Genomic DNA, 27,562 nt, shown 5'->3' with positions numbered 1-27,562 from the left:
AACAATTGTCAAATTAGTTGCTGATTAATTTCAATTATCAATTAATCACTGCAACTCTACACCAGAACCATATATCTTTTCCCCCAGGCGTTCTTCCATGTGCCTCCATTGCCCAAAATGCAACACTACTGCCAAAAGCTGCGTTGTAGATTTGGGTGTGTTTCACTAGCAGTGGCTAGTAAACTCACTTCTTTCTAACTCTACTCCCGCTGATCTTTCACAGTCCCAAACTTCGTCTTCTGCCCCAACCAAAATTTTATCACAAATTATTAGATTTCAGGCAGCTCCCAGGAGCCACACACGGCTTTATTTTCAGATATGCAGAAGTACTCCCCAAGACCTGTAAACAAACTTTGATGTGTAAAATCGGCGCACTTCTCCTTTAAGTAAAATACTCTGTGCACATAAAGTGGTATTCTCCAAACAGGCCAGAAATGTTATGTTGTGGTAAGGATATATTGTCTCTCAGCTTATTGCTATGCATGTGTTTGCATATTGGCTGCAAGTACAGCTAAGTGCAATGCAGCACAACTTTGTAGACCTATACTATAACCTACAATAATAACTGCAGGATAAACACAGAGCCCCTGGTGGTACAGTACCTAACTACAGCAGACACTAGATTGTCTGTAATTAATCTGTGTGCCTTTTTTCCTGGATACATTCTCGCATTTATGACTTTTTCATAAGGGGGTTTCATGTATAATGGAAGCTGGAGGGAATGGGGAAGAATGTAAATTAAGAGTCAAGCTTGTTAGAAGGCCAGTTTGACTGTTTACATGCTCGACTTGTACTGGGTCGACCCTAGTTAACAATTCATGCTGGAAGTTTCTCTATCTTTCAGTCAGTACTTGGCACAAAATGCATGAGCCAATAGGCGTTCAGCCTGTCTCAGTGCACTCACTCAACCCCCTTTTAGGCTGTCTGTTCTTGTTGTCCTCTTCATCTCCTCCTCCTCCTTCTGTCTGCCTTCTATTAGGAGACCTGTAGGTCAAGGTCCCCGTGCCACAGATGTGGAACACTGAGTTTTCAGGCCAAAGCTCCCCCCTAAGCATCAGAGCAAGTCAAGTGGCCCAGCAAGTATGACTCTGAAAAACAACTGGCATTTATGTGAAGATGAACGTGTATGCAATCTGAATTTTGCTATATTTAAAAGTATCAGCAGAAAGTATTAAACAGATGTGTGTTAAGTAACCATTAAGCGCACTACTTTACGAGCTTCTCGAGCACAAAACTTCATGAGCTTAAGTGCTGCATGATAAATCACTTCACAAAAAGAGTTAAAATCTATTCTCAACAGAGATAACCATCGTCTTTGGCAGTTAATGGGTGTCTGTGTGGAGTACAAGAGTGTTGTGTGAAGTGTGTTGTGTGAGTAGGCAGCCATAAGGGAACTGAGCCATGTCTGTGTGCTCAGCAGAGTACATCAGGACTGAAAGGGACATCAAAGAGTGACGACAAAGGATTATGATGAGCATGAGGTATGAGTGAGTGTGTGTGTGTGTGTGTGTGTGTGTGTATGTAGGTGTTAGGGTCACTCTCCAGTCACAGGGTTAATGACTACCGAGATGGGGGAGGCCTTCTCACTCTCCTGCTGGCCATCCATAGCGTAGCATTTCCCTGTCAGGAGAGCAGAGTCTGGGGAGGGTGGGGTGCTCAGTCCGACGGATAATGGGTATGAACACAGGAATAAAATTTATCATGCATATTAAACCACAAAGCTGGCCTCAGAATATACAGAGTGCATAAAAGGATGCACAGAACGTGGTGGGAAAACAAAAAGAAGGGGAGGAAACCATAAAGAGAGGAAAGCCCAGGCCGCAGTCAGCCCTCCCTCAGCTGGGAGATAAAGATGACTGATATCTGCTCCACTTCCAGCCCAATCTCTTTAATGCTAAGAGGAGCCAAGGATAGGAGCTAAGAGAAAGGAGAGAGAATTGGGCACAAGGTACACCAACTCTTTTTCCCTCGACCGAGTGTATCTCAGTTGAAATGCAGACATCACACTCTTTCCATCACTTCACCCCACCTCGCCTCCCTGTCTCCTTCTATATCTCTGACTAACACACTCGTGTTTGTGGTGGTAGACAAACACCAACATCAGGTCCCTGGGCAGATGTGCATCCCAGTGTTCTGCACAGAAAACGGATTGTTCAAATGCTGAATAATTACCATGATAATCATCTCCATCCCACAAGGGTCTGAAAATGCATACCTGACATCTGACATTTGGTACCCATGGCTCCTCTCTCAATCTGCATAATCACATTCCTGCCTAATTTCCATGCATATGTTTTGGATAAAAAAAAAAAAAAAAAGAGGTTGAATATTTTGGATTGTGGTGTGGGCAGGGTAGGAAAAAGATACCACAATACAGTGTATGCACATTAGAGGATTAAACGATTAATTGTTTCAGTCATTTTTCAAGCAAGAACAGAGGGAAAAAGGCCAAATATGTTTATGTTCCAGCATCTCAAATGAGAAGCGGTGTTGCTTTTCTTTGTTTTCTGTCATTTTAAATGGAATATCTTTGGATTAAATTAATCAATAATGAAAATAAACGGCAGTTGCATCCCTAACGCACATCACCACAACCCGCAGTGGCAATATTTCCCTCATACTGTATTGTACACCAAAGGTATCAAAGATTGTGTTAAGAGCTTCGAGGCATTGTACAATACTCTACTTGTCACCTTTGATGTACAGAGCCTGTAAGTATTACCCATGAAGGGGCATTTAGACTGTCAGTAATTGCTTCCCAGCAGTGGCTGCTCATAGGCTCGACTAGGATGGTACAAGAAAACAATTATTTTCACTTTCAAAAGACGTTCGAGTTCTGAGATCAGGTACAACAACGGGCAATAAACAGCTCCTCTATATGGGAGGGTTCTGAAAGGACAAACATTTTCAATACTATGGATCATTTTCAGGCCATTATTAAGTTGTACAAATGCATTTACAGTTTACAGTGCAGTCCATAAGCATTGGGGCATTTCATTGTTTTGGGTCTGTACTGGAACACATTGGACTTGAAATAACAATGGCTATGATTGTGAAGTCCCATTTAGGGGTGGTCACATCCATTTGGCTTCACAATGTCGGGCTGAATCTTACAATAAAGTTGTTTTTGACTTAGAAATCTTAGGTATTAAATCTTCAAAGAAAATAACACGACTTGTTTTTTTTTTATTAATCTTGTTTAGACTACAAAGAAAGAAATAAAGAAAGAAAGGAAGAGAGATTAACTGCAGTACAACCTTTTTTTTTGATTCAGCATTTGGTAATAATATTATAGTTAGTGAATTATATAACTGCTGTATCACATTTTACTTTATACTGTAACACTGATTTCACTGGGGTTCAGCATCACCTGTGACAATTAGGGATAGGACAATATATGATTTTATTGCTGGTTGTGATTTAAAAAAACATACAAACACTCACTAATAAGTTGTTCGTTGTCAGTTTCGATTTTCGAGATAACGGTGAATATTGTGTCCAGCTGCACACAAAGAGGCAGCTGGACAACCCCAAGAGACTTTGCAAAAACAGGTCGCACATACACCAACCCCAAAAATTATTAGGTTCTTAATTGCATTGGCATATTTCATATCGAAAGACATGATGCCATTTCAAATGGTTGAAAGGTCCATTGTTTGGATATTCACTACAAAAGATTAGTGTATAATATCTGTGATGCAATTAAAACATTTGTTTCTTGACAGAATGTTCAATAAGAAAAAGTGATTCTAGTGCCATATTAAGAATTTAAGCATATTTTGATGACAGAATAATTGTGAAAATATTGTCCCATGCTTAGTGGCAATGAAAACTAAATGGCAATAATGATGATGATGGCAATAGTGAAAGTGAAAATTAATCAGTCCCTCCTAAATTTCTCGGTCTTTTACCTTTGGGTTGTTGCGGCTACAAATGCCTGATTTCACAGTAGCTTTTTCTACAGAAATACAATCCATGTTGGGTATGTTTTAGGCAGGATTTTTTGCCATAAAATTGCAGGAGCAAGTGAAAATTGCAAAAATATTTGCAATGCTGTCTTGGATTTGGAGCCTTTTATTTAGAGCATTCAGTGTTTCATGTTGGTGAAGACTGCCAGTCATCCAGGTCATGGTAATCTACAGTGCAATATCATGGGCAACTTCAAGAAGCCTCCTGGATGAGAGGTGAAATGTCTTCAAGAGAATTTAAGCAAATTCAGTGGCCTACACTTGGCATTCAGCATTTCCCACAGAATTAGAATCTAGCTGTAATGGACGGGTAGCAACAGCTGACTGCCGACAATAAGCAGTTGCTGCTGTTCAACACAGCGCTCAAGGACCATCTTCATGAGTCCACTTAGTACAACCTAACACAGCAGCAGCGGCTAACCTCCGATACTACAGCAGCTAAACGGTCCCAGCAATCTCACACTGACACCAAAACAGCTCGAACTGGAAGAGAGAGAAAGATGAATGAAATTTTACTTGTTCTAAATAGTCATAGTTGGTGTGGTGATTGGACAAAATTGCAAGGGCACAAAGTATTCAAGAGGACTGGATGAATTTGTGTTCATGGTTACAATCGCAACATCCTGAAGGGGCCGATTAAGAATCCACTTTTACACTTCTATAGATCTGGAAGGAGTTCAAGAAGAATACTTATATGCCTTTGGAAGTGGCTGCTTCGTTTAAATAAAGGCAGTGGAACACTTCCACCACTCTAGTAGGTTTCTTATCAACATTATAATGAAAGAAATAAGGCCATGTCAGTAGAAACACGCTCTGTCTTGGGTATTGTGCCTGTGCATCAAGAGCAGCTTGAATTGAATGTTCAAGTAGGCACTGAAATATAATATTTAATAAAAACACATAAAAAAACTATTTATACAAGGATTTCCTATCAATGTTTATCTCTGGGTTTCCTAGTTTGAACATCTTTGCTGCCCTGAAACAGCTTGCATGGGATCTGCTACACTGAGACAGCACAGTATCAATTACCTCAGTGGTGTGTATGCTACTGCAATGCACACTAAGCTTTTTTTTCCTTTTTCACACATTTAAGACATTTATAAGACATTAGGAGATAACAAGTTGGAAATGGTGAGAAGTGATTAGGCAGAGCACTTGACAGATATGAGAGATGCAGCTAGTCCCCGTTTAGCACTTGAACAGTATGTCTCAGTCTGAAGGTAGAGCAAACGGGGGCTTCCTCTCCCCCTCTCTCTCTGCCATCCTCGCCACAATACGTGGCCCACTCACATATTCACAGCTCTGCAGAGCAGCTTGGCTTCAGCGTGAGCTCCAATCCCTCTCATTCTGAATCATGCTGTGATGGGACAGCAGTCCAGCCTCTCATATTTCCTCAAAAGCACAGTCACTGATACAAAGCTTGACTGGCAGCCAGATCCATCTCTGTAGCTTTTTGTTGCCTCCACCTGAGAGAAAAGCCCTTAAACTGTGATGGCCACTCATTCCCCTGAAAGCGTATTGTGGGCTTTATGACAGAGTGGCTCAAGCGGAGTGTCACCCAACAGAGGATCATCTGATGTGGTCTACCATGGGGTGCCTGTGTTTCATGTGTTACACGCCGCAGACCCAACAATGCAGGCCCTCCCTGCGTCTCTCCCTCCCTTTGTTTCTCATTATTGAGCTAAACGGAATTAAGAGCTTTTCTATTGGGATCCCTTTTTTTTCTGCACTCGCCCTTTTGAACAACCTGAGGGGGATTTTAACATGCTATTACCCTTTGACACAGTGCCGGTATTGGAAGTAGGGAGAGTTGTGAGGTATTTAGCCAGGGCTCCAGACAGTGAAATGGAAGGCAGGAAAAGACCTGCTCTCTCCTGCGAGAAGAGATGGAGAGGGCGCCTGGGGGCAGCAGGGGTGGAAGGCCCCAGCCTGGGCCCTGTCCACTGCAACCTGCCAGACACAGCCTGAATCCCATTTATTCCTGGTGACCTTAAATAAAATGCTGGCTACCCCTGTGGGCCCCATGTGAGGCCAAAACCAAATGGGCTGTGTTCTCCACTCTTTCTACCCCACTGCTAGAGAAAATGAGCTTTATCTGTGGGGGAACTCGGGGCCATGTGACTAAATGCCCCCTTCCCTGCATGAGTTTCCCCACAAACTCCATTCCGCAGTTAATCTGCAAAGCTGTCGCCTTTTAATTATTGGCTTTTGGTATTGGAAAGCTCCAATGTGGGAACCTTTTGATTCATTTCGCAAAGTTTCAGCTTATACATCACTGGGGCAGCTGGACAGTTTGCAATTTGAGACACTTCAAAATTCCCCACCATGAAAATGTACACAGACACAAGCTCCCCAAGGTGACATGTGGGCTGTCTGACAAATGCGTAAGTTAATTACAGCAAAGGAACCGATAAAAGAAATATGTAATCCTGGTTGATTAAGTTAGGCTGTCAAAGCACTGGGTGGTGACAAGTATTAGAGAGGTGAGAAATTGTTAGATGAAGCCCAGTATGTGTTTTCCTATGTCTGTCAAGGACTCACAGTGAATTATACAATGTATTGCACATTCACATTAAGTGCTTTGATATTTGAAACCAGTTAAAACTGGGATCTGTAATGTTTTAGTTAATAAATCATTCATTTCAAGACAGAGCCAGTGGACTGGAAGCGTCGATTTCACACCACGTTTGTATTTTCATGCATCGAAATCAAGCATACGCTCAGTTGTATCACACTTCCCTAGCTGCCACATTTGCCATGCTTTGCATTGCTTGATTCACATAAACAGCAGGCAGCCACAGCCTTCCACAACGGCTCCAACACATTGCTTTAGACAGCTTGCCGATGCCAAGAAATGTACGTATTTAACCTTTAATTTCCTCATCTTATTTATTAGTTTCTTGGTATATTGGTCGGTTTATGTCTTTAAAATACTGTCCTCACCTTATTTCTTCTCCCTGGCATTTCCAAAATATTTTAAATTTCCAGGCCAAACTAAGAAAGTTGCCAATCCATCAAGGGCACCTCTTTGTCACATGAACCCACGCAGGGTACCGGTGGTTTTTCAAGTGCCCACTACACGTCCATGCAGAGCCAAAGTCTGCATGAACAACTCTAATTAAAGTGGAGTTAATCACAAATAGCTGGATAGGGCCACAATTGAGGCATATGTTAAGAATGAATTACTAATTAGAGCGGCAAGCAGTGAGACAAGTCCCAGACTGCTTGAGAAGTCTCGGCACGTTACTAATATATGAAAAGGTATAAACAAACAGCAATCTGGTTGTTTAGCTCCTCCATCCCACTTACAAGGATCCAATTATGGCAGATCCCTGGAGCCGCCAATACAATCAGGCAAGAGTGAGTCGGCGTTATGATTAACTGTGAAGGCCACATACTCTCTATGGCTGCTCCAGCCAGCCAGCAGGCCTCCTTTGACAGGGGCGGTTATGTGGCTCAGTGAGCCCCAGGGCTCCACTCCCAGAACAGGCCATTGGAGAGCCCAACACAACAGAACACAACAACAAAACACAGCCCAAGCCTCAGATACTGCATTCAGACTGTGTTGTAATATGTACAAGCTAATTCACTGGATGGCTTGCTTTTATAGGGCGCCCCACAGGGTGCGGTATAACACACAATTAACACTGTAAATTCCTTGAACAATGCTTATGGCACTGATGTGTTGGGGGAACACACCTGTTCCTCTCTCAGCACCTTATGACTTCATCCCAGAATGGACGTCCTTACATATGACAATTGAGCATTTTTTTATTTCACACCAGAAAGACAAAACTAGAATTACCTACTCCTAGTTGTATGCCTCCACCAACCAATCAAGTTGCAGTTTACATCCAAACTTATTCTATATAAGTTGTAAAGTTTGACGGAATTTAATAAAAGGTATAAGGTCTATTTTTATTAGGGCTGCACTATATGAGGAAAATGTATGACAGCATTGTTTGTGATAGCATTACTTGTGATTAATAAACAGATATTAAAGTGTACTCAGATCTTGACTCAGTCATGCACAATACCTGCGCTTGTGCCACGTCATCTCCCCTGTATCGGAAATGCTGCCAGATGGCTGCTGTGCTATTTTTTAGGCCCCAGTTCATCTCTGGCATTCACACTATCATCTGGGCTCATTTTGTCACACACTCCTCCTTCGACCATGCAGAGTGGTACGACAGCACTATTTCAATAACCTCCTCTCACATGCATGCAGATTCTGACCAAACGGATGATGCCTAAGGGTGAGGGCTCTGTCTGATTATCCAGAGTTTACAGCATGGTGAATATCAGACAAAATAGTGCAGGCAGACAAAATATAGTTCAACATGTTCTTAATATATTACAGAGGTCTGATAATTAGCTTCATCACATGGCGCTGCAAACAATCAACTGAAGCTTAATATCAGCAAAACCAGTGAGCTTGTGGTGAACTACCAAAGGAACCAAAGAACAAAGGTTGTAGACATGACGGTAGACAATGCTTCAAATAATAGATGCTGCAGCTACAAACGTCTCACTCCTTACTCCGCAAACGCTTTGTCAGTGGCCCTCGGCTTCAGATACTGAAACACCTCGGCGCACAGAGTAGCAGTATTTTTTGATGCTCTGGGCAACTGCTGTAGTACAAAGAGCAAGAAAGTCCGCGTAGGTCAGGAGGGAGGGGAGGTGGATGGGTCAAACGAACTCCAAACTTTCACCCAGGAGACCACTGTTTGCGTCACATCTGAAACTCAAAGCTATTTTAATGACAATATGATGTGTTGTAATGTGTAGCATATTACGTTAGTGACGTATGTATGTCACATGGCGTTACATATGGTAGCAACAAACTCTTTTTAAGCCAAAGTGTAATGTTATTTTCTTAACCTAACCATGTACTTTCAAAAATGTACTTTGAAAAGAAATAATGTACTGTATGTAATGAGCGTACGCTGACAAGTTTGATGTGTAGCTACAAATTCTAAAACCTGGATGCTTCACACACATCCTCAACCCAGCAGCAGAGAAGTTGTATACAATCTGCACAGTTTCAAGATTAGTGTCACCAATTCAGTGTCTGACCAAATGTCTCCCCTTCTGTTCCTGAGTTATGGGGTCAGAACATTATGATGTCACAGCTAAGTTGACCTTTGACCTTTTGGATATAAAATGTCATCATTTAATCCTATGAGACATTTGTGTGAAATTTTGTCAGAAATAGTGAATGAATTCTTGAGTTATGGCCAAAAAGTGTTTTGAGGTCACTTTGACCTTGACTTTGATCACCAAATTCAAATAGGTTCATCTTTTTTTTTTTTTTTTTTAAATTTTATATACTTTATTAATCCCCGAGGGGAAATTCAATTTTTCACTCTGTTGTCAATTACACACAGGTCCGAACACACACATGCACTAAGTGGAGAGATGTCAGAGTGGGCTGCCCATGACAGGCGCTCCGAGCGGTTGGGGGGGTTCGGTGCCTTGCTCAGGGGCACCTCGGCAGTGCCCAGGAGGTGAACTGGCACCTCTCCAGCTACCAGTCCACGCTCCATATTTTGGTCCGGATGGGGACTTGAACAGACGACCCTCCGGTTCCCAACCTAAGTCCCTATGGACTGAGCTACTGCCGCACAGAACAAAAAGAAATTCCCTCAAAGCGCTTCTGAGATATCACAAAAAACGGAATTGACAAAAGGATGGACAACCCGAAAACATGCCGCCTATGTCTGCGGCTGTTGCCAACATGGAGGCATAAAAGCTGCTGAAGCCATCAGCTCAAAATCAGAATATTACAGACGCCGCTTATCTTCGTTGACAGCATTTTGTCCCATCAGCTGGTTGGTTTTGAGACATGAACCTCCGTCTGCGAACACCAAAAGCACAGGTAGCTCCTAAGCTGAGTAGCTGTTGAACAGGATAATTCTATATCAAATCATTTCCAGTGCAGCCCGCATCCATATATCCACCTGTGCCTTTCACCACACTTTCAGCAGGAATATCAGTGTGCAGCCAAGAGGTAAGCTGGGCGATGGATGAAATGTGCTTTTTTGCCATTTATCATTCAGCGCTGGAGGTCGTGTACAGTTAGCCATCTGGATCCTGGGGAACTGTAGAACATTCTCCCGGATACCAGACTGTAAGGAGCAGCTCAGACAGAAGCGAACGTGTCGTCTTCTACAGCTCTGCCACAGAGGGAATAAATAAAATAACAAGAATAAATTGTTTCCATTAATTCTATGCAACAAGTGTAAATACAGCCTGTGTAATGTGATTATATGATTTTAGGTACGTTTTAATGTGTTTAAGTGTTGCTGCTTTTCTTTTTCTCCCCACAGGCAGTACACTTTTGTAAACTCAAAGTAGAGAGGGGATCACTCAGATCATCACCAGCCATCCGGCACTAACAAGAAAGACACCTACAGACACGCCACTGGAGGTGAACAGCATGATACAGTCAGTCCTGCACACACACACAGAGGCACACACACACTTACAGGGCACTCTGCAGGTGGGAAGCAGCGTGATCCAGCCTTAACTTTAACCTGTGTGGTGCTGCCTGAGATACTGCCAACGACACGCAGCCCACCTCCGATGCTTTTGTTTTCTTTACGCCAAGCCAAGAGGCCCTAGTGTTAAAAAAAGGCCTCCCACTCCACTTCAATTAGAGACTCTGATTGGTACCAGTCCTTATTCCAGCAGGAAGCTACTCAACCTTCAGCACCGTCCAACTTTTCACTCCTTAATCCAATTTGGATCTTCCTCCCGCCCTGCCTCTCATTTGTTCTCAGTTATAATGTGGCTCATATGAATGTGTGTGTATTTGTGTGTTTTTAAAGTACACTCTGTTGGTACAGCAGCACCAGCAAGCCAAGTTTTCGCTCCCCTCCCCAATGATTAATATGCGGGCTTATGGTGGAGCTGCAGGGACAAGGGGGAGGTCGAGACTGGAGATTTGTCTGTGGTTTAATTAGTGCATTCCTGGCAAATTCTCCATCCATAATTATGGCTAGGGTTCTTTCTGACCTTTCCGGTATTTTCTGCATGTTTGGCTTTTATCTGATCATGTTTTATTCAGGATCTTTGTTGTGTACATTCTGTTCAGTCTGTCTCTGCTGCTGCACAAAAAAAAAAAAAAAAAAAACACTTTACAGGATGGCCAAACGGCACTTCTATCCTTTATGATTTCCCTTTGATTCTTTTTCTCTCCCCCACTCTATGAAATTACAAGGTTGCACCATGAAGCGATGGGGCCAACGTGGCACTGGCTGAGAAGCTTGTCCAGAAGGCAGACATACATATTTATAAACATGTCATTCTGTTTGCTTTCATAAAATTCTATTTTGCACGGATGAGAAGAAGAAAAAAAAAACCGTTCTAACATCATGTGAATAGCTTGCCGATGTGCCCATCAGCTACCCGATGGATAGAATAGAAACTGTTTTTTCCCTCCGAGGTGTTCTTTTTGACATCGGGGAGGAGGCGAGAGGCAGACTGAGTAAAATGTATATTTCAGAGAGGGATGGAAAAAACGATGGGGAAAAATCAGGCTGTTGAGTTAAGAGCTAGCACATCAGTATGCTTAATACACAAGCATAATGCTAGCTTACAAGGAGATTAATTATGTCAAACTAGTATCTGTACATTGGAAACCTTTCCACATCTTCATTCTCACTTATCAACATGTATAGGCAAGAAAAAAGAAAGATGTAAATGTGGTGCACAAGCCTGTCACACTCATAAGCTGTGCTGCTCTGCAGACTTCCACAGATGTAGCCTGCACAAACTATAGACTTGATAAAGACTCATGAGATGAGTGTTAATGCATGCACATAGGCACACACCACATACACACAAACACAACAGCACACATGTATAAGAGCAGAGGCAGCGCTGGGGGGATTTGGGCTGCCAGGGCCCCTGTGGGGAAGCGATGGCTTCCTGTTTGCAAGCCTTTCTTTAGTGAAAATGCTTAAAACGGGCCAAACGAGAGCAGTGCTTATCCAGCAAAATTGCTGCTAGATGGAGCAGAAAGTGCACAAATTTTCTATGACACCCCAGTAATGAGGTTTTATATTGACCCAGGCACAGTGAGTGGAAGGGCTCGCTGCTCCTCTTCTCCTAAACTCAGTCAGCTCTCCTCACCATCTATTTGGGGCCCCCGCTACAACAACCAGTATGGGCTCAGACAGGTAGCGGAGCAAAAACACACACAACTAAACAAGGGGCACTCATCAAGTATTCATAAACCGCCATTATACTGCTGGTTTTTCCTTAAACTGTGAGAAAATAAATCATTTCCCTTCTTGCACAGGAGGAACATATTTTCTTCCTCATAACATCAGAGTATGAAACTGGGCTTGCTCTTTCACCGAGTCTTACAAACTTGAGCGCAGACAGCAATTTCCGTGGCTTTATGTGGCGAAGGTGCACCTCCCAAATATCATGTAAACCCCTTCAAGTAAGTTGTGCTTTCCCTGTTTCACTTTGATATAACATTTTCATTGAGTATAGGTTTAAATGCTCATTAAATACAACTTTTAAAGCAAAGCCAGTAGTGGAGGAAAATGTGCACGATCCAATTAATTTAGAGCTGGACCAATTAGGAGAGTAAATTGTTCTTCAACTATTCTAAAGTCCCTCCCACCATGGGACACTATTTCCCAAAAAAATATGTACTGTAGTCAAATTGGAAACAAATTATTTTTTGATCCTATTTGAATTTTGCCATGAAATACAGACATGATGCTTGTCAAATTTAAACAAAATTTTGCAAGTCAAGAAAGTTGCAGTTTGTTGTGTAACTTTTAAAGTATAAGACTTTGTAACTGCGTAAATTATGACTACACAGGTTGTATAGATGATGTCTTAGATTCCTCTTTCGCTGAAGCTATGATGCCTGTGTGTTCTACATCGGGAAGAACTTGCACAAGCTATGGGTCTTGCTCAATAAAAAGACAAGGAGTTGCTGGGTAAAACACATCAGATAAGATAACGTTATGTTTATAGGAAGCTAGCTGGTGTAGGTGACGTATATTGTGCGAGTGGGAGATGTGGTTCACTGTTCCCAGTGTTTTCACACATGACTAAATGTTACGACAACAAACCAATGAAAAAGTGCAACTTTCTTGACTTCAAAAAACATCATATCTGTAATTCATGGCACAATTCAAATAGGATCAAAAAACTTCTCTTGCCGTTGACCACTGTAAATGTACCTGCACTTGTATAAGCCCTTTCTAGCCTTCCGACCACTCAAAGCACTTTTTACACTACGAGTCACATTCACCCATTCACACACATTCATACACTGGTGGCCGAGGCTACCGCACAAGAGTATGAGACTCACACAGTGATGGAACAGCCATTGTGAGCTATTTGGGGTTCAGTATCTTGCTCAAGGATACTTTGACGTATGAACTGGCAAAGCTGGGGATCAAGCCACAGCTGCCCATTGCACATATTTTTTCCAAAATTAGAATCTATGGGGATTATTGTAAAGGGAGGGACTTTTCCTCTCTATAAAAAAAATGATCCAGTGAAAATGCCAAATATTCTCTGGTTGCAGTTTCCCCTTGGTGAAGAATTTTCTTTGTTTTACATCGTTAAAAAACATCTTTTGATTTTGGACTGATGTTCAGACAAAATAAGACATTTGAAAATGTCACCTCAGGCTCTGGGAATAGTGGCAGGCATTTTCCACTTTTCTATGACATTTCAAAGAGCAAATGATTAATCCATTAATCAAGAAAATAATTAGCAAATTAATCAATAATGAAAATAATTGTTAGTTGTAGCCCAAACTGATTTATGAAATCTTCTGAAGCATCACCAGTTTTGAAAAAGACCTACTGAGAGCCTACTGTGCTTCTCCGCACACATTTTTTCCCTATGTTAATCTGGTGAGATCACTGGAGTGAGTTTATTCATCTTCTCCATAAACAGTTCTATAAAAACAGTATTTTATTGAATTATTTGTACACATTATCGTATTCGAAAAAAACATTAACTCATTTGCCACAGCAGGAATTTTCATGCAAATTGGAAAAAAAGTGACATTGTCTGCCCTTGAAAGCATGTGGGTATTTTGTTATATTCATATTTGTATTTTGCCACAGAGACCAGTCTGCACCTCCAGAGAAGGGCTGCTTCTCCTCAGAGGAGCCAGCCAGGACGCTCCTCCCCGCCCATTAAACTGTCTGCTGATTTTAATGGAGACGAGAGGAGCTGATGTGATTGGCCATTACTAAAGTCTGCACCAACTTCACATGCTGAAAATGTATTCTTCTACAACCTGCTAATATGTATTTTATTAATGTGCTAATGCTGGTTAATTCTCTGGACAAAACTGCAAAAGGAAATGTTGGTCGCACCCTCATAGTCTTAAGAAATGAGAGGGAGAAGTGAATAGACATAATGTAGCATTTTATCTTGCAACAGTTTGAAGAGACAGTTCCTCCCAAAATTAGAAAAACATATTTTTCCTTTTACCTGTAGTGCTATTTATCAGTTGAGATTGTTTCGGTGTGAGTTGCCAAGTGTTGGAGATACTGGCCCAACAGATGTCATCCTTCTCTCTTATATAATCGGACTAGATGGCACTCAGCTTGAGGTGCTCAAAGTGCCATTTGTCTTTCCAGAAATCATGACCTGGTTATGGAAGATAATCTACAGACCTTGACGTGAGCAGTTTAATGTAGGAACTATTTTCTTTCTACCAAACTACATCTGCAAACCTCATCCTCGTGCAGGAGGAAGGGTGCATCTACTCATTGACGATAGGCTCTTGCTCATGACAACGGGAGATGTAACCATTCATGGCGTCCTCCTTGGCTGAGCTGTAACGTAAGCTAGCTCAGTGGTGCTAAGTGAGATACCAGTCGATGCACACTTCCTCCAGTGCGGTGAGACAGTTGTCGGGTGTAGTTTGGTAGAAAGAAAATAGTTCCCACATGAAACTGCTCACAACAAGGTCTGTGGATTATCTTGAGTAATGTGGTCATGATTTTTGGAAAGAGACATTGCTGTTAAGTTTGTCAAATGTAGTTTATTTTCAGCGCTTTGACCACCACAAGCAGAATGCCATCTAGTTCCATTACAGTCAAGAGAAGGCAGACATCTCTGCAGCCGATATCTACACTCACACCAAGACAATCTAGACTGATAAAAAGCACTACAGGTAAAAGGAAACATGTATGTATTTTTGATTCAGGGGTGAACTGTCCCTTTAAAATGAAATACATCCTAAGTAGATTATACAAACAGTCCTTTCTCTGATCCAATATGTCTCATTTTTATTGGTCCCTGACAAAAGCACTTTTTCACTGAATAAAGATTGTGTGAATCAATTGACTATAATTGTTGGCTTTTATACAAAACTGTACAAACAGAAGTGCAGATGCTTTGATAACTGTGCGTGCTCTCCGTTTGATCAGAATTTCCCTGAAGACATCTCCCTTCCAGAATCCTAAGTGCCTGAGGCAGTGGCCCATGATGCACGGCTCTATATCCTGGAGCTGGAGCAAGTAAAGGTCAGCGCTGGATGCTTGTGAAAACCAGGGGAGCCGCTGATCTCTGAACAGTTATTGTATTCATACAGTAGCATATGTGTACCATCGAGCACTAACGCTGACATTCACAACGGAGAGAAAGAAAAACATCTATCTGTGGCGCCTGAGATCAAAGTGAGGCTGGATATTGGTGTCTTGTGAGCAGCTCGACGTGGGCCTGGCACTCTCATTAGCAATATTTTTCGTATGTCCATCAGGATAGCATGCACCAAGCTATTTTAAGCAAATGCATCACCAGTGAGTTTTTGCAAAGTCTGCAGTCCTCTGATAAATTAAAAATGTATGCTTGGATGGAAATAATCTTGGTATACATCATAATTATTACCTTAAAGGGAAACCCATATAATTTGAAGGGAGGAGGGTTATTTGTAAGAATTATCTTTCTAAAGGATTTTAATAGTTCAGTAAGGGTAGTATCTGCCTTGCAAACTTCTAAGCGAAGCATCTTAGGCCATTTAGTGCTGTTTGCTGTTTAATCTGTCTGAGGTGCCAAGACTCAGTCTGCGCTTTCTGACAACCGTAAGCCTCAAAGGCCACTCACAGTGCATTAAGAATGTTTTCTTTTTGACAGACATCAAAATGTGACCTTTAAATGATTCTTGTTATCAAGGAAGCTGAACAAGAAAATCGATAGGATGCAGCTGGAGAGGAGGGATTAATGCAGGGCAAATTGATCATTCCATTTCATTTTCATCTTGATTTGATGTGGCGGCCGTACACACCTAATCTGACCACAAACTGCTTTTAACACTTCACAGGAGAATCCTTTGAGCAGGAAAATACAACAAGCTACAACAAGCTTCTCGGTCACAAAAACGATACGGCCGGAGCATGAGCCTTCACTGACAGTTAACCTTAATAATATAGAGGCTGTTTTTTTTCTTCTCCTTTTCTTTTCATCACTTCTCTGTGCCTTTTATAGTGTGCCTCGGCGCTGTTGCTTCTCTTCACCACAGGGAATACACGATGGCAAAGCTCATTGTCTGTTTCACACAGTTTACGGGTCCATCAAACTGCAAAAACAAATACATTAATCATCAGAACACACTGATAGATCATTAATTATTGTACCTCACTGTTGATGTCACACGTTGTTGAATCCTTTCATGGGTAATCAGAGCACTTTGGCGGAACTTTATTAAACCAACTGTTCATTTAGAAAGCCATATCTGGACGCGTAGGCACTGAGTCAGACAGATAAAAGACAATATTTTCTTTTAAAGAATCCTTCAGTAAACATTAAAGGGAATATCTGCCATGGAGGAATTGCACCATTTTGCTGTGCCGCTTCCCGTACACAGGCGAGATTGGGAGCGTGTAACCGCCGAAATGCCAGGGCTCGACAGATAACGGCGATAACAAAGATAGCAAATCTGGAAAATGAAAAATGGCACTTCTCTTCTACAAGGAGATACATCAGTGTTTATTAAATCAATGCCAGACAGAGGAATCTGAAGGTAAAATAATGAACCACTTATAAATGATCTTTGCTTCGCTGGGCCTTACCTGATCAGGGTGTTCAGGGACCACCAATGCGAGGCATATTAGGAGAGGTCTATTAATCCTAGTGCTTCTCATAGCTGACTATAAAATGTGTGAGTCCTCTGTGACTTACTAGGCACATCCTTTTTAATTTTTCAACGTTAAGAAAAAAAAAAAAACTCAGCCACACAGCTCTCATTGATTGGGTGTGAAAGTTTGGGTTGTCTGTGTATTTCTGCTGTAGCAGCGTGGATATTTCATTATGGTGCTCTGGGACACACATTACGCAGCTCTGCTACCTTTCACGCGGCATCCATGGCAACTAGGGAGGCCGCTCTCCCCGCAGAAATGTGCTTTTAATTGAGTGACATCTAATCAGGCAGTGAAATACAGCAGTGGAGTTAACAAAACAGGTCACTGAGGGACAAGGACTACCAGCTGCAATCGCTGTCACAGCACAGCGCTTAGTTGCAGCGTTGACCAACCCATATTAGTCTGGTTTTAATGAACAAAATTACAGGGTTGGAGGTATTCCTCACAAGATCCTTGGGTGAATGTGTGATTGGATATGATGAGCCCTTCTTAAGACTACACCAGCTTGGGGAGGAGGCATGTCTTTGATGTGCTGAAATTACTGGAGCTGAGAGGTCTCACAAGCTACGCCTTAACACATATTAAACAGGCTCGAAAGGAAATTTTTCACCGTCATCTGTTTTTTTTTTTCTTTAGCTTGTTGCTTGGTGTGCCAGGCTCGGCTGTCTGCTATTTTCCTCCTCAAACATGGCTTGTGGTTTTAACTGAAATAGCATTTCTTCCTCATTATCAGATGTTGAATCAGTGCACAGGGGGACACCATCAACTCCCCTCGACCTAAAATCATCCGCGCTGACAGCACTCTGTAGTGACATACACAGATAGAGGGGGTAAAGGCATAGTCTCAGTAAATCTTGTGCCTGCGCTTTGGGGAATCATTGGAATTCATGATCTTTTCTCAGTATGCTAACAATAATCTTCTGCTCGCTCTGTCTCGCACATCACCAGGCATAGCAAACACTTGTCTTCACGGAGTCTCGGGGAGCATCAGCTTCTCCTCGCCATGCAAATTTCAGGGCCGTGTCGCTCTTTGTATTACAACTATGTCCTCAACCTTTCCCAGTCACTACCTTTCATACGGCTGGAGGATGAATTCGGTGCTCATGAGTGGCAAGCTTGACGTACACCTGCATTGTCATAGAGGGTTTTACTCTGATACGCCCTTGAGCTGCAAACAACAGGGAAATGGACTTTTGCCCATAGGGTTGCAGATTACAATAATTCTCTCAGACACATTTTAAGGCTCTCTAAATGTCTCGACTAAACAAACGCCCCACTCCAGGAGCAACTCTGCCCTCACTACGAGAAAAAGTACAAGATGCTTTTGTTAAGCAGGGTATAACAAATGTTTCTGCAGTAAAATCTGCTGGATAAATAAAATGCAACCCAGGAGAAATTTGTCTGTGTTTGTATATTCCGCTATGTGCAGAACTGCAAAGAGAGCTCTTAATTGGAAGCACCTTAGATGGATGCTACTAAGGGTGGAGCATCAGCCTTTAGTTCAAGTTTTACAAGCAGCCGAACTGTTGTCCTATGAATTTGATCTGATCACAGAGGTGTCTTTCTGAGAGGGTTTGCTGCTTCTTGTTATTGCTGCTGCTGGTGGTTTGTTCTGTGTATCTCCAACTGGCCGGCTCATCTGTTCTTTTAATAATGAAATAGCAACAACTTTGTTAGGTGGGAGGTTTAAACATATGCTCTACATATTGATGTCATATGTTTTATGTATTTTATGATGTTTTATGTATCCTGTGTTTGTGTGCATTCTAAGACAAATTTCCCTTTGGGCACAATAAAGTTGAAGTTGAAGCTGAAGTTAACATTAAGACAACAGATGGTTCTGATATAGTAAATTTGCACCACAACCACTAAAAGAGGTGCTGAATATGTTATGAGTACCAGAGAAGACAAATAAGGATATAACCATACGCTCGGGTCTATAAATTAATTGCTGACGTTTTAAGTGCTCTTTGTCGTTCTGTTTTGTTTCACACGTGCCGAACATTTACTACATTTAGGTGTAGGGCTGCACAACAGGAGGAAAATATGTCACGTGTGATTGTTTTTGAATACCGTGTTAACAATATATTACTTGTGACAAATAAACAGATACCAAAATGTGCTCAGTTTTTTGCTGTTTTCAATGTTCTGCTATAATACAACATTCTTTTATTGAACGAACTGAACATTTGACTGAAAACAAAAGGCACCTATAAGGTGCAGTTTTCTATTGATACTAGTGTTACCAAAACATCAATGTTTCAACATATATATCTATTCTAAATATATGAAATGGTTTCAATATTTATTTTTCACAGTATCAATACACCAGCTCCAGCTGCACCTTCTTGCTCAATCTTATTGTTAATGTCTACTACAGTTACTCCTCAGTTTACTGCAGAAAAGTCATCATTGTCATGTTATAGCTTTGTTATTTTTATCTTTTAATTAAAAGTTTAGGGTGGCACAGTTGTGCAGTGGTTAGAGGGTTCCAGGTTCGAAGCCACCGGCCAGTTGGAGCCCTTTTGTGTTTGCATGATCTCCCTGTGTCAACGTGCGTTTTCTCAGGGTAATCCAGCTTCCTCCCACAGTCCAAAGACAAGCAGGTTAGTTTAACTGATGACTCTAAATTGGCCGTAGGTGTGAATGTGAGTGTGAATGGTTGTCTGCCTCTGTGTCAGCCCTGTGATAGTCTGACGACCTTTCCAGGGTGTACCCTGCCTCTCGCCAAATGTCAGCTGGAATAGACTCTGTTATTTTAACAGTTTATTGTTTCACACATTATAACAGTCTATTTAATATATTAAGTATTTGTTAATAGTTAATAATTAGTTGATAAACCCTCTATCAACATTATTTGGATGGCTTTGTTGCAACTGATGATTATAATACTACATTTAACGGTTTTAAAGACTGTGTAGAGCATCTATAAACAATATTTGGCTGTGTTTATTAACCGTTTATCACGGTATTATTATTATCAGTTGCAACTTTATAGCAGCATCCAAATAAACTGTTGAAAATAACAAATATTATAGCATTACCAATAATTACATACATTATTGATCATTATTTCATAGTTTGTGAACAGTAAAATAACTATTCATTAAGGGTTAATTAACTATCACTTTACTATTTATTAATGAAAAGTGTTAAATGTGCACTGAATTTCACTATTTTTCAAGGGATTATTTTGACGTTACAAATTTCAGTGTCGTGACATGACTAACTGATACTGTTTCAACTAATTCAAAATATCGCTGAGTGCAATACCGCAGTCTTTCCCAATGTGATTATCGCTAAGGGTTGACATCACAATAAAAAAAAATTTAAAAAAGATATATTGCGCAGCCCTATTTAGGTAGAAACTTGGCACATGTGAACAAAGACATTCACAAAGCCCTATTTTGGTTAAAACTTAGAAAGTAAACACACAAAGCTAGTATGCAATTTACACTGCATCTTCAATATTTCTTCATTAATGTTAGGACAATAATCTGCTTTGTGATTGCAATCACATTTCAAAATGTTTCTACGGCGGTGCGTCTTATCACACTCATGGTATTATAGAACCATTTCATCTGCCTCACCTCCAGCGTGAAGCTTTGATGGTGTCAAGTGGGAGACGACAACCAATTAAAAGAAAATCAGTCAAACAACTGGGGGTCAGATCTCAAGATGCTCCCAATCACTCATAATTTCCCGTTGTTATGCTGCATTTCCACTGCTCCTGATTGGAGTCTGATAAGTTGGTGTGCATAATGGTCAGGACATCTGTATATGGATCTGTATCTCATTAAAAATAAACCCTGATGATGTCCACTACACCACCAAAACACTCTACTTATCCATCTTGTGTGTTAATAAAGGAAGATGGCCCTCAGAACTTGACCATGTTACCTTTAAGGGAAACTTCTGTATTTTTCAACCTGGACCTATTTCCCCAGGTTTTGTAACTGTAAACTCAGTGCGATTCAGGGGTAAGGCTGCAACATTTTTCATTTGGTTAGCATTCAAACTGCACTTTGTCAAGGGCCTCAAACACTGTAAACATTTGTCGTATGATTGAAACAGTCGTTCCAAATTTATGGTCTTGTGTTTTCTGGTTTTGCTTTGGCGTTTCTATCAGTCAAATATTTTAGAAGAAGACGAACCATATGTGCAGCTGACAAGACAGCGAGTTGTCAAGCAGTTCATTCTTCAAATGAGACGAGTGAGGTGGTACAGAAGGAGAAGGAAGCTCTGATGAGAGACATAATGATGTGTTGTCCTTGTCAACAGCAAGCCAGCTATAGTTATAGTAAGTTATGAATTGACAATGCTTTTTGGTTTCTTTTTGGGTGGGATCATGTTCTCACTTAATTTGTACTGAACTCTAGTGCACTTGGAAGTGAACCAAGACCCACATTTCTAGGCGGACCAGAGTTCAGTTATTTGGTCCTTACAAGAAGTCGAATTAGCTTTCACACACTCAAAATGCTTAAGGGTTTGGTTAAACAATTTAAACGGACTAAAGAGCTCAGGTGTAAGAGTAACTAATGGCAAACACAACCTCTGAAATTGGTCCAGTATTGAGCAAGAAACTGCAGCCACAAAATGAGCGGCAACGGAATCTGGGCAATAGCGCACCGTCAATGCACGTCCACTTAAAGAGCTTGCTTTTGCCACTGACAGTCTGAGATTGTTTTTATAGGTGTCTAAAAAGGTGTCTCTAAAAGCTTTGTCTTTACCTTTCGCTTGATTGCTCTGTTTGTTATTGTCTTCCTGCAATGACTCAACTCCCCAGAATTCAGAAATAGTATTCTTCTCATGCGAGACGTGGCAAAACAACAAACAGACTGGATCACACAAAAGGTAAAGAATTGTTCTGAATTTCTTTGTCAGACTCCTATAAAAATCTGAGCCTGTCAGTGGCAAAAAACAAGAACTTTTAGTAGACGCACATTGGTGGTACACTTTTGCCCCAAACATTATGTTGCAGCCAGTTTTGTGGCTGTTCGCTGCAGCGCTGTTGCTTAATACTGGACCAATTTCAAAGCTTGTTGTTCCCATTCGTCACCTAGACACGAAAACTTCAGAAAATAGGGTCCAGATTGAAAAAATGCCGAAGTTTCCCTTTAAACAAACAAGGGCATAGGTAAGACAAGGTGCAGCACCTTTAATAATACCTGTGGCCACAACACTGCACAGGGTGATAACTCTCTGCTTGTTTTTAGGAATGCAAAGGCTGGAAGATGATAGGAATGGCATGCGTGGGGTCTGGCAGGACAAGGCAGTAGTCCTGATAGTGTTTCTGTGCACGTCCTCCTCTGTTAGTCATTACTGTGTGCAGACGAGGGGTGATGTTTACTCTGCTGAGACAAGCAAGTCTACTGCTCTGGGTTGCAACCTTGTGACTTCCTTCTCCCTCCTGCTGCCAGCTCTCCTAACGTCTAGCCCTGGCCCTGCCACTCCATGGGCTCACCGGCCTATTGCTGCTGCTAAATGCCTACCGTCCACCAGGACCACATATTTGGAATAAATCTGGCGAAAAAATGGATGATGCATTTCCATGAGGATTGTCTGCTTGGTGGGCGTTGGGTTGATATTTCAGGAAATAATAGCATAATGCACACAAGGGATGTAATACCGCAATACATTGCTGTGCCATATTTCCTCCCTCTGTCTTTAGTTTCCTTGTGTTGTCACTTTCAAACATTACCTCCACCCACACACATACGAGGAAAAAAGAGAGAGGAAGAGAGAGGTGGTGACAGAGACTTACTGCAGTACACAATGTATGAAATAGGGAGTTGTAATCCTTGGTAATAGATAGAAAAAGAAATAAATGAAAATATGGTTGGGTGGTTTATCATATAAAGATGATGAAAAGAAATGAGAGAGTATAAAAAAAAAGAAATTAAAGATGTTAGCAAACACAATTGACAATTCATTTGTGTAACGCTAATGGCTCAAGGACAACGGAAGTAACAGACCACAGAGAGAGATAAGTGTGAAATAAAATCGGACACAAATAAATTGAGAGAATCCAACAGTGATAATGTCACAAAGAGAAACAATTATAACAAAAACAGGGGAAGAAAAATAAGGAGACAGAAGCCAGTTGTGAGAGAGAATGGCAATGGTTGTGATAGATAATGGCAAAAGGGTAAAATCAATCATAATGCACCAAATAAAAAATGAAATGATTACCAAGCTTATGCAGGAGGTCAGGGGTCAGAGGTCAAGTTCAATATAAACACGGAAACCATTATGGCGTCTGCATGGATGTCTCTGGAAGAAATAAACAAGGAGTTGATGTAAGTACACTTCGCCGTAAGTGCTGTTTAAGTCCCACATCTACTTGACAATATGTAGCACTCAAACATTAATGTGACACAATGCTGTAGTAAGCACTGATTCACAGCAGTGCACATACCAGAGGAGCTCGGTTTCCTTAAGTGGTGGTGGGCTATTTCAGGGTTTAGTGAATCACAGACACACATATTCCAGCCCTTTAAAACAATAGAAGGCATCTTTTTATCATCCTATAACAGCGTCGCAGCCATAAATTAAGTGTTTGCTCATTTCAAAACCTCTCAGCAAAATTAGGTAGACTAAGCAAGACACCAATGCAATGCTAACACATCACTCACGCTTTATGTTTCATGCTTTCATGCCCGCCCCCTACTCCTACACTTACACACAAAGCAAATACTAAGCTTACCCACAGTGTAGACACTAGTAAGACAAAGAGTGTGTTTGATTTTTTTTTTTTTTTTGTTCAACGAAGGAAAAAAAAAAGAATCCTATAGTAGCCTAGAAAACAGTCTGTGAGGCTCCAGCACACCGAAGACAACAAAGGCATTACTCTTTGCCAAATAAAGAAAAACTACACAAATGGCTGTGCAGTCGAAGCAGAAAGTATTCATCTATTTAAGCCTCACATAAATGCTTCACTTTTATTCATTTGATATTGTTTGTGTGAAGTGGATAAGAAATACACTAAATAAAAGATATTCTTTCAAATATTATTCAAATGTTCTGCTCTGGGGTTTTGTGCTCGTACAAAATCTTCAGCATCTAAAATGATCTCTGCAGTTCTTCCTCTCACAGCACATGTGATCCATGTGCTATCAGTGATCACAAGGTCGATGACACTGCATGTGGCCTGCTTTTCACTCGAGGATACAAAGGCAATCCAGGTCCTGACATTTTGAAAGGAATATATTGTCCATGCCTAGTTAAATGCCAGCATACAAAGGATGTAATAACACAAAACTGCAAATTTTACAGCAGAGCCTAATAAAACACCTACTAAAACACCATCTCATCTTCAGTATAATAGGCTGATGACTCATTTTTTAATTGAAGCCCAAGAAACTGTACTTCTCAACTATTAAAACCCAAACCTAAGAACCCACCGAGGGGCATCTAAGGGGCCAGATGTCACATTTATCAGCAAATATTATATACAATATAAATGGCTTTACGAAGAAGAAACATGTTGCCCAGCCCTCGACACAGCCTGAGCATGAAATCCAAACACCATTAGATGTAAGACAACACTCAGTACACATTAGGCCCTACGGCAACATATCAGCATTGAAACAAGGAGGGAAGTACCTTTCAAAACAACCCTGAATTTTATTAGTGTAGCGCTTCAAGAAGATCATGCACAAACTCTCAAATAAATGCATTTTTGAGCTTCTTCTGTAGTGCTGAGAAATATAGAAAGAAGCCCAAGGGTTTGGGAGACACTTCGGAAAGGCTCCTGCATCTGTGTGTGATTAGTTCCACCACCTAAGATAAAGCACGCAGAGCAAATGTAACCTCATCATAATCTACGTGTCACAAAGGCACGAAAACACTCAACCAGAAAACAACAACAACTGCCGTACCGTATAGCCTACCACTGTGACAGCGCCTAGCGTAAACTGTAGTCCTGCCAGTGTTCTCCACCCATCATTAATTGTCTGATCATTGTGGAACAGAAAACAGCACGGGTTTGAGCAGACGGGAGATCTCACAGGTATTAGCTGCTAATTGCCGTCAACCAAACAAGCAGCACTTTCTGGAGAAAACTATTTATATTAATTCTTTCTATTCTCCCCTGCAGAATGCACACTGGAACGTCTTGGGCGCACAAGATAAATGCGTATACCATAATTACAACTAATTGTGCAAATAATTGCAAAGTTCTAGTGCCACCTATACCAACAATAAAACAAAAGCAATCTATGGGGCTCTTGGCTGTGAAATTGAAACAGTCCTATTTCTCCAGTCTCTGTCTTCTACTCATTTATTATCTAGCATTTGTATCTGCTCTGTGGCAAACGCCAGATTTCACAAAAGTGTGGGGAAGGGAGATGGAAGGAGGCTGATGACAGGGATTCATGGATGCTCTGAATGCAGACATGCTGTTCCACTGTCTCGCCTCTCCCAACAAAACATTTGAAAAGCTTCAAAGCCCAAAGCTTTACGCTTTGGAATATGTCTTTTGATTATATCCAAGTCTCAGCTTTTTAAAGGACAAAAAAGAAAAAAAAGAAGAAACAAACAAAACATCACCTGTAAATCGAGATAGCCTTTTGCAAAAGGTTTTTGCACCTAATCCCTTTCATTTCAGGTCAGTAAAATATTAGTGCTTTCTCACTGCTCTGATGGTCAAAGCACATTTCAAAGATTCTGTGTGCCTCTCCAGCAGAGGGAAGAAGAGAGAGGGAGGGAGAGACAGGGCAGTGGGGAGCTCAGGCAATCCCCCCATCTATTACAGACGAACCAATCATCAAAGACAAATTACAGTACACTTCACTGGGATATGCTAATTCCAAATTAGATGCAAGTCATCAAAAGATCAGCATTGCAATATTTTGCATCTGCAAATTGAAAATGTCTGCTCTCAGAACAGGTTGTAATACCTGTATAGAATGAAGAAAAAAAAAGCATGAACCCAATCCAGGGCAAAAAAAGCATGCATGTACATTAAGAGCAATTTCAATACAGCAAAATTTATGTGTCGTTTTGCAGCAGTGTCAACATCGTCAATAAAAACACCACAGTGTTGGAAATGGGCCACACGAATATTGAGTCCAAATCACATCTCTTAACAGGATACTTTGCTGATTTTCAATCAGCCTTGCATCATAACAATGTGGGCGGTATGTGTAAATGAACTATGGTAGACTTTCCTCCATTTTACCAGCACCCAAATCTCCAAGCTCATCTCCCAACTCAGTGGATTTTCGCTGGCTATTGGGCTGTTGCCAATGCGTACTTCCACATTTCCGTATGCCCGCCACCACAGACACAAAGAGTATACAAGAGGACTGAGAAAGAAGGCTGTCCCTCTTGGCCTCAAATGTATACAAAACTCTGATTAAACAGAAAAACTAGGCAGTATTGATCAAATATAAACCATGACTTGGTTACTGTGTTGCCTATTTCTCACCTAAAATGTCTTCGGAAACATATTTTAGTGCACTGTTTAGCTGTAACATGAGAGTTTATGAACAGGAAGTGGGCGAAGTGGACACATTGTACTTAGAATGGTTACGGTTCTCTAATAAACAACATTCTGTTACTATTTCTTGCACCAAATGTGTTCAGAAATATATTTTAGCTTACTGTCTAACTTGAATTCGAGATTGTGCGTTAGCAGCCGATCATCACATTGTTAAATGTGTCAAATCTGACAATTTAGCATTACGTCACCCACTGGCAGGACCATTTATCGGTCTGGTGTGGCACAGTGCATTCTGGTAGATGTAGGTTTTCTACTTCTTAAGCACAAGTAAATGCCTCAGTGCCCTTTTTCTCTGTTTTCTCTGGTCATGCAGCGCCAATGTCAAAAGCATTTGCCTCTTTCTACTGCATAGACAGCCCGGTTTTATGAAAAGACCATCTTTCCAGCAGTGAAATACTTCTTTGGGTGGATAAGTTGAATTGTGCTCCCTAAATCATCTTATTTTACCTCTGTTTTATGATGAGTTGGTGTCAACTTTCACAGTCATCTTTAAATCAAACTGTGACACTTTTATTTATCATTAGTCGTGAGTTAAGACTTTCGTGGCTGCCTTAGTTTCTGTCTTGTCTGGTTACCCGTGTCCTGACATGGCATTCCTCCAGTAAAAAAATAAGAGAATGAAAATAGAGAAGAGGTATTGTTGATTGTCGAGACACTATCTAAAACAAAGAATAATGCTATGAAGGCTCTTAATCCTGTTTTTGTGCTCTTTGCAAGGCCAGACAGGCATAACCGTTTCCCCCTTTTGTCTGTTTGTGTCAGTAAGCTCAGCGTAATCAGTGTGCATAGCTGTGGCTCAATTTCTGCTTTGGACCTCAGTTTTATAGCAGGGTAAAAAGGGCTGTATTAGTGTGTTGCTTTTCTCCTCCTGTTAAATATAGTCATACACAAGTTAAAGTGGTTTCTTTCCCATGGACATTTAAGTTTGGGTAAATAAAAGTGTGAATTTGCAC

General features: G+C 41.1%; 1 protein-coding gene across 7 annotated transcripts in view; it reads right to left on the bottom strand.

Moving 5' to 3' along the window:
* camta1a (calmodulin binding transcription activator 1a) overlaps positions 1-27,562 on the bottom strand; it is a 376,005-nt gene that overhangs the window by 278,466 nt on the left and 69,977 nt on the right. The window contains exon 1 of one of the 7 annotated variants that reach the window (XM_049581568.1): positions 23,297-23,364. The exons of the other annotated variants lie outside the window; for them this stretch is intronic. The gene's annotated coding sequence lies outside the window, so the exon portion shown is untranslated. Of the gene's footprint in view, positions 1-23,296; positions 23,365-27,562 lie in introns of those variants that run through there. 7 annotated transcript variants of the gene reach the window in all.

The sequence above is a fragment of the Epinephelus fuscoguttatus genome, linkage group LG7 (genome assembly GCF_011397635.1).
Source record: "Epinephelus fuscoguttatus linkage group LG7, E.fuscoguttatus.final_Chr_v1".
Taxonomy (NCBI): domain Eukaryota; kingdom Metazoa; phylum Chordata; class Actinopteri; order Perciformes; family Serranidae; genus Epinephelus; species Epinephelus fuscoguttatus.
The sequence above is the reverse complement of the archived record's forward strand: the minus strand, read 5'-3'. Positions and strand labels throughout refer to the sequence as shown.